Here is a 16294-nt window from a genome sequence, read left to right as displayed (position 1 = left end):
CCAAATCCACCTGGTACATAGTTGTATATTCTTCATTGTGGGTCCTTCCAGTTGTGGCATGTGGGATGCTGCCTCAACGTGGTTTGATGAGCAGTGCCATGTCCGCGCCCAGGATTCGAACCGGAGAAACACTGGGCCGCCTGCAGCGGAGCGCGCGAACTTAACCACTCGGCCACGGGGCCAGCCCCGATAAGGAGATATTTTAGAGTCATTGGATAGTAGTGGAAATCAACACAAAATTGAGAGTGGGGTAACCAAATCAATTGACAGCAAATCAAGGTAGATTGAAATGAACAAGAGATTTATAGTAGAGGAGAGGAAAACAGATGAGAGACATTTCGGGAGCAGAGAGCATACTGGGTAGGAAAAGTCAAAACAATGAAATGAAACTGTAGAAAGGATTTAAAGTGGCCTACTATGATCAGGGAGGTGGTAGTGACGATAAAGGCAGCCTTTTCAGCAACATAATTTGAATAAGGGGAGAAAGCGTGAAGCAAGAGGAAACTGGTCCTGGGAACAAATGAATCATCTTCATGTAGTAGTTACACCCTGGGTAGCAAGATTATTCATAAACAATCGCAGATTTCCTGGGGTGGTAGCGAATTAGGCTTGGAAAACACAGAGCTAACATTAGGTTGTCAAACCGATCTAACTTAAAGGACCCATTTCTCTAGACTGAAAATTTTTAGCAAGAGTGACTTACTGTTATAGCATTTTCTGAATATAGCAGAAGGAAGTGTTAGGGGATCAGACAGGAGACTGAAGGAATCTCAGGGTTTACTTCCAGCTTTTCCTTAGGTTGGATGTGTTTCACATGTACAAGTGTGGTAGTAGAGTACTTAATTCATAGAGTTGTTGTCAGGATGAATCATAGTTTCTCTCTGAGCCCCAGTTTCTCTTGTCATAAAAAGGGGATAGTGTTTTTTTTGTAATGTGACTCAGAAGTAGGTGGTGAAGGCACGCTCAGGATTGTACAGGAACAGCTGTATGATTGATTGGAGGAGAGCTGTTAGGTTATATTTTCTCCACGGTGGCTGCTCAATTATTACTTGAAAGTTCCCAGAGACCTTATATAATTTTCTCATTAACATTTATTATTATTAGGACACAACCTAAAGTACGGTGACACTGCCTTATAATTCTTTCTATATAGAAAAACATATCGGTTCTATGCCAATATCTGCTATTCAACAGAATGTCACAGGATCCAGTGTATGAGACTCCATTATTCTTCAGTGGAGGGATGTTACATAAATCCATTAGTGAAATTTAGGGAAATTTTACCCAGACTGAGGATGATGAAGGATGCTGCACCTGTCTTTTGACAGGAATACATTCACACACACACCCACTGAGGGAGAAAGAACAAAAGCAGATGGGAACAATCTTGAATCTAAGAAAGACCGAGAGGATGTTTTGGAACCAACAATAACTGGAACTAACACTTACTGAATACCTTCCATGGGCCAGTTCCTGTACGTGAATTATCTCCAGTCTTCACAACAACTCCCAAGGTAGGCATTTGAAAACAGAGGTTCAGAAACATTATGTAACTTGCCCAGGGTCATAAAGCTAAATACGACAGAGCTGGAATTGGTAGTATCAGGATCTGTCTGGTACCAAATTCCTGCTCATTCTATTATACTACTCTATGATAAAATAACGTATTTGGAAAAATTTGGGACCAGAGGATTTGGAGAATCTCTCTCTTTCCCTGCTTCCCTTCTGACAGTCTTTTTTTCTTTTCAGTTCTGATATTTGCACTCTGGAATTTGAGTGAGATAGAATATGGGGTATCAGTAAACAGAATGATTCCACAGCCCCTGCTATATAACAATTTCTTCAAACTTCCAGTTATAAAATAAATAAATCATGAGGATGTAATGTGCAGCATAGGGAATATAGTCAGTAATATTGCAATAACTTTGTATGGTCACAGATGGTTCCTAGACTTGTGGCGATCATGGCATAACGTATATAAATGTCGAATCACTATGTTGTGCACCTTACACGAATATAATATTGTATATCAACTATACTTCAATAAACAAACAATTTCCTTCCTTCAGCGCCTTACCTGGGATTTGGCAGGGGTGGAGGGGTTAGTTAGAAAAGATGGATGGTTCTTTTCTTACCTTTAAGTTGTTTATGAATTTCAGGACAACCCGTTGGCTAGTCTCTTCTCTTGCTCGGCATATTATTATCTTTTTCTATTTTGGGGGAGGTGACGGTTAAGGGTTTGGTATCTGTAGGAAATTTCTGTAATGATCTGCACAGTAGATCCAAAAGAAGTTAAGGTCAAAGACAATTCCTTCATCTGTTTAGGAGAGGACTTTGTACGTGTGCGGGGAAAAGGGGTGGCTCTGGGTCACTCTTCTTACACCCCGACACTGAAGGGATTAGAGGGGCTCCCCCTCGAATCATCAAGGGATGAAAACGAGGAGATTCCCTCACACTCCTGCTCTCAGGTGAGGTCCGAGCGACAGGAACGTTCACGTACCTTCTGGAGAGAAGGAAAAGGAGCAAAGGTGCCCGGGGCCTGAGGGTGGGGGTGCGGGGGTCGGGGCGGGGCGGGGCCCGCTGGGGTCTGTGGGGACCGAGGAGCTTCTGCCCCCGGGAGGCGTCCTCAGCGGCGGGCTGGGGGCCGCGGGCGGCTCCGGGCGCGCGGGCCCCGCCATCCCCAGGCCGCGCTCCCTCGCGTTCGCGGACGCTCGTGCCCGGGCGGCCGCCGCAGTCCCGGCGCCGTAGCCGGGCGCGGGGTCCAGGGGGCGCTGTGGCCCAGCGGCGCCGGCGGCAGGAGCGGCCACGGCGACGCTGGAGGCTTCGCCGAGGATCCCCGCCTGCAGCGCCTCGGTCGTCCCGCCGGAGCCTTGCGCCCCCGGCCCGGCTCAGCGGCGCTCCTCCGGGATCCGCGTGGCTGCGGCGGCCCGGGAGCCCGATGCGGCTCGGCGGGCGCTGGGCCTCAGCAGCAGCAGCAGCAGCAGCGGCGAGCACAGCCCCTTCAGGAGTGGGAGGCTTCGCGGCGGCGCCTGGGGCCGCGCCGGTGCCCTCCGGAGGAGGCTGTCGGCTCGGGGACGATCCCCCCGGCCATGCTGAGGCGGCGGCGGCCGCTGCTCGAGGTGAGTGTGGCGCGGCGCGGTCGCGGGCTCGCTGGCCTTCGGCCTCCCGGGAGGGCCCTGGCGGCAGCCCTCTAGCCGGGCTGACGGGGCGTCCTGCCGCTATGGCCGCCGCCCCCACCCCGCAGCTCTGGAGCCTCAGCCCTTCCTCCCCGCGTCCCCCAAAGGCTGGAGGCGCATGGGGGGCGACTAGGCCCCGCGCCGCCGAGAAGCCTTCGCCCGGCCTCGATTCCGGCGCAGCCCGCTGTGTGGAGCCGGGGGCGGGCGGGGGCACTGGCACCCTTCGGGTTGGCCCCGGGCAGAGCGCAGCCTCTTACCCCGGGCCCTGCACGTACATCCCGGAGGGAGGCGGAGGGCGCCTGTTTGCAAACAGCTTTGGCTTTTCCGCGCCCCATCCTGAGTCCCGCAGAGTCCCGGGGGGAAGGGCGGGAGGGCGGGATGGGGATTGGAGAGCAGAACGTGCGGGCCCCTAAAGCCCTGGTACCCCTGGAGTGTCATTCACCGAGCTGACTGGCTTGAAAACAACCTTTGGCGTCTTATTTGAGGTGAAATTTCATCACCTGCCGGTCGCTCTTCCCGGCCTTCGTCTATTACATTTTGCCCCTAAGCGTGGTCTGCCTTGGAGAAAGCCCCGTCCCAGCTTTGCGATGTTAAGATTCCTAGATAAATACAATTACAAAAATACTTTTTAAGAAAAAATTGCAAAGGTCTGTTCCCCCTTGTCTCCCAATAAGAGTGTGTAAATATTTTAATGCCTCCATTCTCGCTACAAAAATGTTCCACCTGACTAGATACATAGAATGGATGACAAGAGGATTTTAAAAAGTCATGCTAACTGTCCTAATAACAGATGCCTGATGGAAATGGAACATATTCTAAATTTTACAAGTTAAGTGATTTGTTCTGGTGTTAATGTAAAAAAAGTTAGTGATTACAATTTGATACCATGTCAGGTATATCAGTGTTTATGGTTTATGATAGATGTGGTTACAGGTTATTCTTGTTTTCCTGTTATGTATTTGAAGGTCGTACGATTGATAAATACTTCTAAAACTTTTATAATCATGAAAAAAATATGCTTATTGTAGAAAATTCAGAAAGTACAGAAAGCTACTGTGTTGACTCTCAATAAATATTTAGTAATGGGGGGAAAGGAACCCATAATCTCACAGTTAGTACGTTTTGATGGTCGTATAAAATTTAAAATTGGCTTGTACTGTTGGTGATTTTTAAATTATTATTTCTATATATTAGGTCCAAAGTTGACTGTTTAATCTTACTGTTTAACATTCAGTTATGTGTGTAAGACCTATAAAAATGCTTTACTAAATTGCGTTGCAATCACAGTTGAATTCGTCAGTAAAATAGAAGAACAAGAGTAACCACTTAGAAGACCCCTGACTTGCCTCGTGTGTAGCGTGGGAAGCTCCTGAGGTCTAGGGAGGTTTAGTGTAGTAAATGTTTTTGAGGACCTGTCCTGTCATATGTGGTACCCTTGTATTGTTTTTGTAAGATTTTGCTTAAATATTTATAATAGTAAAAAGTTGGCTTAATTTTTTTTGTACATTAATTTAGGTTTTAAAAAATCTAATTCAGTTTTTCAGTTTCCCTAAAGACTACTAACGTTAGAATCAGCTGAGAGTGCTGATTAAAATATGCAGATTCCTGGCCCCTTGGATCAGAATTTCTAGGAATGATGGTGGCCCAAGGGTCTTCATTTTTATCAAGCTCCCTTATTCTTAGTCCTACTAAAGTTTGAGAATCACTGATATAAAAGTTTAAAGTGAACTAACCTTGGCAAGTTGAATGAAAGTTGTCTGTTTTCTAGCAAAGCTATCAATTTTAAGTGGCAATACAATCATTTCTCGTGGCAACAGATAATGGTGTTATAATCTTAGAAAGAAAAATGATATTTTGAGGGACAGCTGATTCAATCAACAAACATTTATTGAGAGCCTTTTGTGGTAGCTGTGGTGTTATAGAAGGATGGCTGGCTACTTGTCTTGGCACTTAATCTCCTTGGACCTCACTGTTGTTGTCTGTAAAATGCAGATAGTTACTATACTTACCTTGCAAGGTTTTTAGGGTAAATACATCTGAAAAAGTTTTGTAATCTGTAACAGATCTTTATACAATTTTAGCTATTAATATTAAGCGCCAGGTCCTGTGTTTGGTGTTCTGGGAACACAAAAACACAAAAATGACCAGGGTCTCTGCTAGCAACTAGCTAACTGTGGAAGCAGGACATGTTTAATTAACTGTTACAAGGCAGGGTCAGACGTGTTGTAATTGAGTGGAACGTGCTAGATCTCTCTTTAAGCCTCCTATGTTGAATCCAGTAGCTTGCCTTCTAAGGATAGTAATAATTTTTATGTATGGTCTTTCCTTTCTCTTCTAATTCCTGATTCGGTGTTTTATTCTTTAAGGAGATAATTGTATATGTTTCCTGGTAAGTGATAGTTTTGTATTAACTCCTTTAGAATGACGCAATCAGTGGAGATGATCCGATTTCTTCCTCTGTTGCTAAGTTACCACTGTTCATTCCATGCAGTAAACTTTTGTTTGGTACCTGTTATGTGCTGGCCACAGACCAGTTGCAAGGCACAAAGCTTGTTTAAAGGATAACTGCCTGGATTTTAACTTAAATTCTTAGGTTTCTAAAGGAATGGTGTGTGTACGTGTGTGTTGTGTGTTTTAGGGTTGTTAATTGCATGTTGGTGGTGCACAGTATGGAGTCAGATGTGGACAGGAATCCTTACTCCAACTCTTAGAGCAATGTGACGTTTAGATCCTGAGTTTCTTCTTATTACTGTTGGAGTGATTGCACCCCTCACTGGGAAGTAGAACAGGGTCCACGAGATAAAAGCAATCAAAAACAATTAGCTCAGTGTTTGTCACATAGAACGTGCTCAGTAAATGTTCATTTCCATTCCTGCTTTTGGGGAAAACAAAAACCAGACGTTGGAGTTCTATGTGGCCTAAAACTTGGTAGCTTTAATTTTTTTAGAGAATGAGCCTACTTTTGGAATTCTTTGAAATTTTTGATAGAAAACAATTTTGATCTTATTACACACCCATATTTTCCATATCATTTTTAGCTAAAAATTAGCTATTCCCTGTGTATAGGGTACACTTGTTACAAATTATTCATTTTTAGAGTTTTATGTGATCTTTGATTTTACTTCTGTGTACCCGACTTGCATAATGTAAAGCTACATTTTTAGTATATAGTAATCAGTGAAAGGTTGTTGCAGTTACTGAAGAGAATAGTTCATGTACTTAGTTTTCAAAAAATGATATCAATTTATTAAGCTAACATTATTTAAGAATTGAAGAATCTTCCAAACATAGACTTTTTCTTACAATCTGCAGTATGATTAGAACTAGATTTTATAACCTGTCAGGTATGGGTTCCAGTCTTTTCTTATAACCTATGTGACCCTGGATGAGTTTCTTACCCCCTTTAAGCCTCAATTTACTCTTGTATAAAATGAATCTGATAATACCTACCTTATGGGATTATTGTGAGGATTAAATCATATAATATGTAAATCAGAGCTACAGTTCAGTCCCGAGAGTCCTGGTAAATCAGTGTTACTCAGGAAGTGGAAAATATACTTCTTGTTTACTTCTGTTTGAAAGAGCTTGAAAGATAATTATTTATACAGTTTACTGCTAAGAAAGAAAATCAATATGATCAATTTTGAAGTAGTAGAGATTACTAAATTAAGGAGAACCAAGGTGTCAGTAGAGTTAGAATTTTTTTATGTGTAGTTAGTAGAATGCCTTATACTTTATAATACTCAATAAATTTAGTTAATAAAATAATTCAAAAATATTATTTTAAAAATATTTGCTATTTTACAAATTAAGGAGTACTTAAAATTTTTTTCTCTTGAATTATTGTAAATAGCCCATTTTTAGAAATGAACTATTAGAAAAATTAGAACAGTATGTAATATTTTGTACTTATGAAATACTTTTTGAGAACTTTTAGTAAAATAGGGTAAAGAAGAGGAAATCTCTATGGACACATTGAAATCAAGAAAAAATCATTGAGTTCATATTGCGCAAAGGAAAGGGAGAACTTAATGTTGATGGGGATCCTAAGGCATTTGGAATTTTATATTACAGAACTATTTTAAAAAAATCTTAAAACTTTTTCTGTAAATTGTTTTTTTGTTTAAAATCCTTACATTTGTTTACTTAAGCTTAAAACATGCTTTTGCAGCCCTAGGCTTTTGACTATAATAGTTTCTTTGGTTGATAATTCTATAGTGATTTATCATCTTTCTGATTACTTATGATGATATATCCTTAAGGATATGTGAATGTCTATGATGGTAGTTCTGTTGCTTTTTTTTTTTTCTTTTTTGAGGAAGATTAGCCCTGAGCTAACATCTGCTGCCAATCTTCCTCTTTTTGCTGAGGAAGACTGGCCCTGAGCTAACATCCATGCCCATCTTCCTCTACTTTATATGTGGGATACCTACCACAGCATGGCTTGCCAAGCAGTGCCATGTCTGCACCCAGGATCTGAACTGATGAACCCCGGGCCACCGAAGTGGTGGAAAGTGCGCACTTAACTGCTGCGCCACTGAGCCAGCCCTGTTGCATTTTTTAAAATACAGAAGTAGTAAATCCGTGCCCTAGATTTTTAAAAATTAGATTTAAATTGAAATTTATTGCCTTTTGAGGGAAGGAGTCTTAAGATGTAAGACTTAAGGAAATGATAAAATGAGTCCAGAATTTTTCGTGAATTAGGGAATTTGGATATATTCAGCCCTGGGTTCTTCTGGCAGTTTGAGATAATATTAACTGTAGAGAGGCTGTGAAATGTGAAGTGAAGAACACATGTTTTTCAATTAAATTTAGAGTATTACATAAGGCTCTATTTTTTTGGTAACAGCTTTATTGAGATCTAATTCGCATACCACACAATTTACCCATTTAAAGCGTAAAATTCAGTGGCTGTTAGTATATTCACAGAGTTGTGCAAACATCACCACTATCTAATTTTAGACGTTTCTATCATTCTAAAAAGAAACCCATTACTATTAGCAGTCCCTCTGAATTTCCTCTAGTCTTGCCAGCCCTAAGCAACCCCTAATGTACTTTCTGTCTCTCTGGATTTGCCTGTCTGTTCTGGAGATTTCATATAAATGGAATCATACAATCTGTGACTGGCTTCTTTTACTTAGCATAATGTTTTTTTTTTTTTTAAGATTTTATTTTTTCCTTTTTCTCCCCAAAGCCCCCCAGTACATAGTTGTATATTTCTCGTTGTGGGTTCCTCTAGTTGTGGTATGTGGGACGCTGCCTCAGCGTGGTTTGATGAGCAGTGCCATGTCCGCACCCAGGATTCGAACCAATGAAACACTGGGACGCCTGCAGCGGAGCTCGCGAACTTAACCACTCGGCCACGGGGCCAGCCCCTACTTAGCATAATGTTTTCAGGAATCATCCATGTTGTAGCATGTATCAGTAATTTCGTATTGCCAAATAATATTCCATTGTATGGATATACCACATTTGATTTATTCATGCATCAGTTTGGGTTGTTTCCACTTTTTGGCTATTATGAATAATGTTGCTATGAACATTTCCTGTACAAATGTTTTCCTTTATCTTGGGTATATACTTAGGAGTGGAATTGCCAGGGTCAAATGGTAGCTTTTTGTTTAAACCTTTGAGGACAAAGCAGCTGCACGGTTTTGCATTCCTCCTAGCAGCAGTGTATGAGGGTTCCAGTTTCTTCACATCTTCACCAGCACTTGTTATTATCTGTCTTTTTGATTATAGCCATCCTAGTAGGTGTAAAGAAGTAAGTTAAGGCTCTATCTGAGGTTTATAACTTTTGTTTGCAGTCATTAGGTAAATTGTTGAAGCTTTTACTTGCAGATAAATTGCCAGATTCTTTGATAATGAGTTTTCTTTTGGCTTGAGGACAAAAGCTGTGAACTTTCTAGTTTCCTTTTTAGTAAACAGTGAACTCAGTGGAATTGGTTAACCATATTGGGTGGTGAAGCGGGTAGTGGTTGTGGAGACTTCAACTGTAAAAGGTTGTCTTCTAAGAATATTGCTTAACAAAAGGCAATTATAAGCCTTAGGTTTAGTTTTCCTTTAACTGCTAAAACATTTCTAAAAAGTTAGAGTCCAGTTGCATATTTGACTATTAACATTTCTAAGCACTCAGGTCTGACAGATTTTAAGGATTACCGTTACCTCTCCATGATATATGATTCTATATGAATACAGATTAGTTGGGCCCGGCCCGGTAGCACAGCAGTTAAGTTCGCACGTTCCACTTCGGTGGCCCGGGGTCTGCTGGTTCGGATCCCGGGTGTGGACATGGCACCACTTGGCAAGCCATGCTGTGGTAGGCATCCCACATATAAAGTAGAGGAAGATGGGCACGGATGTGAGCTCTGGGCCAGTCTTACTCAGCAAAAAGAGGAGGATTGGCAGTAGTTAACTCAAGGCTAATCTTCCTCAAAAAAAAAATACAGATTAGTCATTGTTCTTTACTGTATATGTGGTATAGTCTCCTATTGTTTGTTCTCATTCTAGGTGTTAAAGCTTTCGTATGAGGTTTCTGTAGGACATAGTTTCAAAGTCAGCAATAATGACTTACTAATATTTCTAAAGTTTTTCAAAATAGGAATTACTGCAGGGAACTGTTGTTTGAGTAGACTAAGTGCAAATTTTGGGCTTTCATTTTACATACAATGGATCACCCACGGTATTTTCCCACTTGATTATGATTACTTTTAGAACCTGTAATGCTGACTTTGAACTGAGTGGGCTGAAAGGCTTCCACTGGTTTGTTATATAGTCTTTTAGTTGCTTTGGATGCCATAATTTCTTTATAAGGTTACAAAAAACAGCAGTTCTGGAGGCTTTTTGCTGGGATTAATGTAGCATTTCTGTTTGTCATATGATTCTTTTCGAACCTTTCATGGTTAAGGTTTGGTGGTTTATCTGCCAGAATTCCTTTTATTAAAATGGAAAGGGGACCTGCCCGGTGGCGCAGTGGTTAAGTGTGCACGTTCCACTTTGGTGGCCCAGGGTTCGCCGGTTCGGATCCCGCGTGTAGACATGGCACCGCTTGGCAAGCCATGCTGTGGTAGGCGTCCCACATATAAAGTAGAGGAAGATGGGCACAGATGTTAGCTCAGGGTCAGTCTTCCTCAGCGAAAAATGGAGGATTGGCAGCAGTTAGCTCAGGGCTAATTTTCCTCAAAAAAAAAAAAAGTAAAAAAAAAATAAAATGGAGAAAGAGTAAATGGTATATGTTTTTATTATTATTTCAAAGCATGACAGAGCCTATCTCAAAATTCTCCTTATTAAAATAATGAGCAAGCACTAACAAAATTTTGTGAAAACATTCTGTCAGTGTTTATATAAATTTTAGTCTCCATTTGTATTTTCAATTGCACGAGAGAAATACCTCTTTAAAAGTAAGTGAAGTAAAACATTGCCAGTTTGAGAAAACCCTTGAAACTGTAGAATGCATCATCTAGACCTTTTTGTGATTCTAGCGATGTAATAACTGCCCATAGTTTTTGTTTTTTTTTAAATTAGTAGCTGAAGTAAATTATTTTTGAGGTTATTGTGAGGTCACTTTTGGAACTTTCTGCTCAGTGTCTAAAAAACAAGGTTGAGAGTCTGTAATCTGGCACAGCTCCTCATGATTTGTTCCACTCTGATCATTCCTCACTCCTGTTTCTGCATGCCCCACTAGCCAGTCTTTCCAAGATTCCGGGTTTACCAGGTTTTCATTGATTTCTTTTACCTTGTGTTACTTATTTGTGTAATTTAAAAGCTTTGTCAACAGTGTGCCATCTTTCTGTCAGGTGTTTCACGTCTGTTATTTCTAATTTTTAAAATGATCCTATAGTATCCTGTTTTACAGCTGAGGGAACTGAGGCTTGGAAAGTTTTATTGATTTTCCTAAGTCCACATCATTCATCCAAACCATATCTTTCTGACTACAAAGTCCACACTTTTTACTCATGTGACCCTCCCCATGTGTTGTGTATTTGTTTTATCTTAAGATTTTCCATAGTGCTTTAGGAAGTATTCATATTAGGAGAGCACAGCTTTAGTTGATTGACTGTGGTGGATATTTGCCTTTGAAGTAGACTACTGGCATGTAGCATTTTGTATAAGAAAAAGATGTGTATGTTGCATGTATTTTGGGAATTTCGGCTTTAATGTACATATTTTTGAGGTAGATAAATGTCTGCCTTGCTGTTATTAGAAAAATGTGATAACTGATCTCTGGACCTCATTTCTCTGATTTGAAAATGAGTGGTGGACTAGATGTAAAGGCCCCTTCCACAGTTAATATTCTATTCAGTATTTCTAAAGAAGAACCGAATGAAAAGATAGATAGCATGTAGACAACTCTAGGCAATAGTGATTAGATGTTATTAATGAAGTAACAGAAGGGGGACAGTGGCTGTGGGTCGTGCCTGAGGAAGATAGCAGAATCAAGACCAAAGAATTGTAATTTACGTTAAAGTTTTCCCTGTAATAAATAAAGAGAATATATTTCTGAACAAAAACACAGAAACTGGTAATTAGCTGGATAGTTTGTGACTGAGGCCTCTTCCTTCTCTACGTATCACCTGCTTTCTTCTCCCCTTTCTTCCAATAATGTGTATGTGTTTGAGAAAAATCCATCTAGAGCTGTGTTATATGAAAATAATCGGGTCATCAGTAGCATACTTGAAATAATTAAAGCTTTTATTGTGTTCATAAAGTGAGAATTCAGTAATTCAAATGTGGACCCGTTATTGTAGATCTTCAGAGAGTTTGTTGATAAAACAAAGGAGGGTATGTTTTGCATTAAAAAAGAATGAAGTGCATTTTAGTGACAAAACTTTTATATAGCCTTCCCACCCTCAAGGTATTAGAGATCCTAGTATTGACATGTAGGTAGACAGGTGATGTTTTGACTAGTTGGAAAATTGTTAACCAGCTAGAAAATTCTCATCCTTTTTCTCGTTAGCTTCTTCTGGAGTCCTTGGATCAGTGAATCTTGACTTTGGAAAGAAATCATCCTAGGCTAGGAGCAAGGAAGTGTTCTTTTTGTTTTTAAAGATTTTATTTTTTATCTTTCCTTTTTCTCCCAAAGCCCCCGGTACATAGTTGTGGATCCTTCTAGTTGTGGCATGTGGGATGCTGCCTCAGCATGGCTTGAAATGGCGAAACCCTGGGCCCCCGAAGCAGAGCCCACGAACTTAACCACTTGGCCACTGGGCCGGCCCCATCAAGGGAGTGCTCTTTAGTCAAACAAGTTTACGTTTTTCAGCATACCATATCCCTCAGGTAGAGATTTACAAATACACATTAGTATTTTAAAAACTTGAGGTGTAAAAGTAAAGAAATTTATTTAACTTTGTTTAGCAGTCTGTCACTCAGACTTACTGGCTGTGGAAACCTTTTTTTTTTCCACTTAATACTTAAATAGTACACTTTTTGCTGGTCTAGGTCAACTTTTATCTGTTTTATAAAGCCTCACCCTCACAATATCTGTGACTATTTGAACCCCTAGGTGACAGGCTCTGATTACTTCCCGAAGGACCTCATTCTGTTGTTGGTTAGTGCTGATTATTAGAAAAAAAAATTTCTTTTGTATTTAGCCAAAGATCTGCTTTTGTTTAATATCTATCCTTTTGTTGTTTTTCTGTCTAAAATTATACAGAATAATTACTCTCATCTTAGTATCTGAAGGCAACAAGATAATATCTTAGCTTTACTATCAGAGCGATTAAAAGCTTGGACTTTGGAATCAGACTGCCTAGGTTCAAATTTTAGTTCCACTGCTTTTACTGTGTGATCTTGGGCAAGACAGTTAATTTCTCTGTGCCTCAGTTTTCTCATCTATAAAATGGGAGTAACAGTAATACTGTAGTGGGTTAAATGAGATGATTCTTATAGAGAACTAATTACATAGTGTGTTGGTTTCATTCCCTGGGAAGCAGACATCGACATGCAGTTAGTAGTGCAAGAGATTTTATGAGGAGTAGATAATAGAATGCGTGTGAAAGGAAAGGGAGAGGAAGCCGAATTGACCAAGGAGAGCCTCAGTGATCTCAGTCTGTGATGCAGATCTGAAAAAAAACATCTCAGCCAACCCAGTAGGGAGCTCCAGAGCAAAAATTGCCTGTTAGAGGAGTCCTGCATTGGGAAGAAATGTCCAGGTTCTAGTACCCCCACCATGTTTAGTCACTGGCTAGTAGCTGCCCAAGAGTATGGCCTCGACTGGAAAGCCAAGATGAATTCTGAACATGCTGCAGCAGGAGGCTGTTAGCTAACTGCACTCCTTGCACCTGAATGCAAGTTCTTTTCCAAAGGGAGATGCAAGTGATTGCCACAGTACATTTCTTGGGCTAACAGATCTGTGTCTCCAAATATTTTCTGAGAGCAGCTCTTCCTTGGTTCCATGGACCTCTCTTCCTGATGGGAAACTTAGAAGTAGGTTAATGAGATGAGCTTTAGCCCCTCTCTCTGTAGCTGGTCTCAGGACACAATGGTTCTCGTTGTCTCCACTATCCAGTCTAAATTCTTTTGCCATTAGCAATAATTTCTGTTGGTCTTGGTGGTTTACCTAGTGGTATGACCCAACCTTCGTTTCTGAGGGGGTCTGAGAACCATACTCATCTCCAGCTCAGGTGGTTACATTTGTCGTTTCACAGTCACAATTGAGCAAGGAGTATCAAGTGGTACCTGAATGGATCGTCTGAGTTCCACTTATTCTCCTTCTTATTCCCATTATGTAACAACAGCTCTTCTTCCTCCTGAGGATGAGGGTTAATTAACCCTGGCATGATGGTGATTCCTATTCTTGCTTCCTGCTCCTGGGACCCAAAGAGTCCCAAATGCCCAGGCTGCAGGTGTAACTTGTAGTTCGGTGTGATCTGCTGACAAAAGAATGCCCAGGACCTCTAACTCTGTAAAACCCAGTGTTGTGGGGATGGAAAGCACGAAGTCCTCCAGTGGATCCTTGGGAGCGACAGTAAGTGGGGGCCTTTTCTGCTTCTACCCCTTGGTTCTCGGAACCATGTGTTCTTCCTGCTGGGAACATAGCTCTGAATCAGTGCATATACTGCATCCTAGAGGCTAGCACACCATGCTTGTCTCTGGGCTGGTGCATCAAGTATGTCTTCAGTAGGCCATTCCAATACTTTATAAGGCTTGTGGTGTTATGTGATAAGACCACTGGATCCCATGGTATGGGCCCACTGCCACAATTCCTTCACTATGAAATGATCCCCTTGGTTGGATGCAATGTTATGTGGGACTCCATGTCTGTGGATTAGGTACTCTGTAAGCCCTTCTTTAGTGGTGTGGCTGGAGCTCTGGGCAGACAAGGCAAATCCATACCTGGAATATGTGTCTTTTGAATACCCGTGAGGATCAATTGCTGGTCCTTCCAGGGTGGAAGGACACAGTGTGGTCACCTTCCCACGGAGTAGTTGGTTGATCAGCTTGAGGCCTAGTGCTATATTGGGGGCTCATTGTTGGTCTCTGTTGCTCATGGGTTGGATGTTCAGAGGCGTCAGTGGCCTGATTGGGTAAGTGGGAGTCTATGCCTCCTTCACTGCTTCTATCTTCATTTCTGCCAGAGTGGCTTCTCTATTCATGTTCCCATGCTACCAGTTCTGGGATGGCTAATGTGAACTGTCTGAGTCACTTTCCCTACTTGGTTGTTCATTCTGCATTAGATGTTTTCTGATGGGCATGAACACATGAAAAAGATTTTCACACTTTATGCCCACTCCTGTATGTTCATATGTTTGTCTCCACTCATACCTTCTTGCATCCATTGTATAGTCTTTTTCCTTAAAGGCCTCTGACCAGTTAGTCCATTTGCCATTGCTCGTGAGTCTGTATATATTCTCACCTCAGGCTGCTTTTCTTTATACACTAAATTCATGGCCAGGTGCATCACTTGAAATTCCATCGTTAGGAAGATTTTCCCTGTCCACTGTCAAGATCACCCCTAAGTGTGGGTATATGAAGCTGTTGTTTTTTTTTTTTCAGCTTGCATTCACATGCTGAGCTGACCTGTTTGTAAGCCAAGCTTTGGCTTTTATCTCCTCCTTGAGTTGGTCATATAGGATCCCCCAAACAGCTGTAGATGTGAGCTGAGGAAAGGGTGCTGTGTCAGGGAAGTCTTGGCTGCCTATTTATGTAGCTAACTTGCACCCTTTGGTTCTGCTTGGGTTTGATTTTTGATGCACCATTTCCATCTCATAATGGATTGTTGCTGAGCTCGCTTGACTTTATGACTTGGAGAGTCCTCTTGAAGCCAGCTCATTATGGACACTTCTGGGCATATGGTGCCCAGTGGTCAAGCGTTCTCTTACCAGAGCCCAGTGGCAGACTTGGAGCTGTTTTTCTTTTGTTATTTTTTTTCTTTCAGATTGGCACCTGAGCTGACATCTGTTGCCAATCTTTTTTTTTTTTGGTCTTTTTCTTCTTCTCCCCAAAGCCTCCCAGTACGTAGTTGTATATTCTAGAGGTAGGTCCTTTTGGTTGTGCTATGTGGAACGCCACCTTAGCATGGCTTGACGAGTGGTGCCATGTCCTTGCCCAGGATCCGAACTGGTGAAACCCGGGACCACTGAAGTGGAGCGTGCAAACCCAACCACTGGGGCGCAGGGCCAGCCCCAGGAGCTGTTTTTCTAATAGCATGACTTTCCTGTAGAACTCCAGGGGCCTGGATTGTGGTTTTCCCACTGCGACTTGTTATAAACTTTATACTGCATCTTTATACCTCCAACAGCATAGGGACTGCTTGCACTACAACCTGGACCTGCTGCACTGTTGTTTCCCTCGCTCAAAGCTGGCAGCCTTTCATATCACTCAGGACATGGGCCACAGCAGTATTCTTGTGTATAGAATGTGTTGCCTCTAGAATCTGAAGAAGCCTACCAGATGTCGTGATTTTTTTTATTAACTGGGGGTTGCAAGATGCAGCAATCTTGTCTTTTTGTTTTGGAGGGGTTGTGTTAGCATGACCCTGACCACTAGACTCCTAAAACTTCACTGAAAAGGCAGATTTCCAAATATTTGTAGAGTTTTTCTTCTACCCTTTGGAGCACGTGTCTTATCATGTCCTTCAGCATTCTAGCCATCTCTTGCTCGTCTTACACAATCAACAT

General features: G+C 41.7%; 1 protein-coding gene and 1 pseudogene across 5 annotated transcripts in view; one reads left to right on the top strand and one right to left on the bottom strand.

Annotated features, from left to right (window-relative positions):
- The window catches only part of LOC139045389 (collagen alpha-1(I) chain-like), a 58562-nt pseudogene extending 55051 nt beyond the window's left edge, over positions 1 to 3511 (bottom strand).
- ZFYVE9 (zinc finger FYVE-type containing 9) overlaps positions 2774 to 16294 on the top strand; it is a 191783-nt gene continuing 178262 nt past the window's right edge. For 4 of the 5 annotated variants that reach the window (XR_011503394.1, XM_070509926.1, XM_070509924.1 and 1 more), the window contains exon 1: positions 2774 to 3119. The gene's annotated coding sequence lies outside the window, so the exon portion shown is untranslated. The remainder of the gene's footprint in view (positions 3120 to 16294) is intronic. The other variant, XM_070509925.1, reaches the window with a different exon arrangement.

The sequence above is a fragment of the Equus asinus genome, chromosome 5, assembly GCF_041296235.1.
Source record: "Equus asinus isolate D_3611 breed Donkey chromosome 5, EquAss-T2T_v2, whole genome shotgun sequence".
Classification (NCBI taxonomy): Eukaryota; Metazoa; Chordata; class Mammalia; order Perissodactyla; family Equidae; genus Equus; species Equus asinus.
Note: the sequence above shows the minus strand (reverse complement) of the source record. Positions and strands in the feature narration are given on the sequence as shown.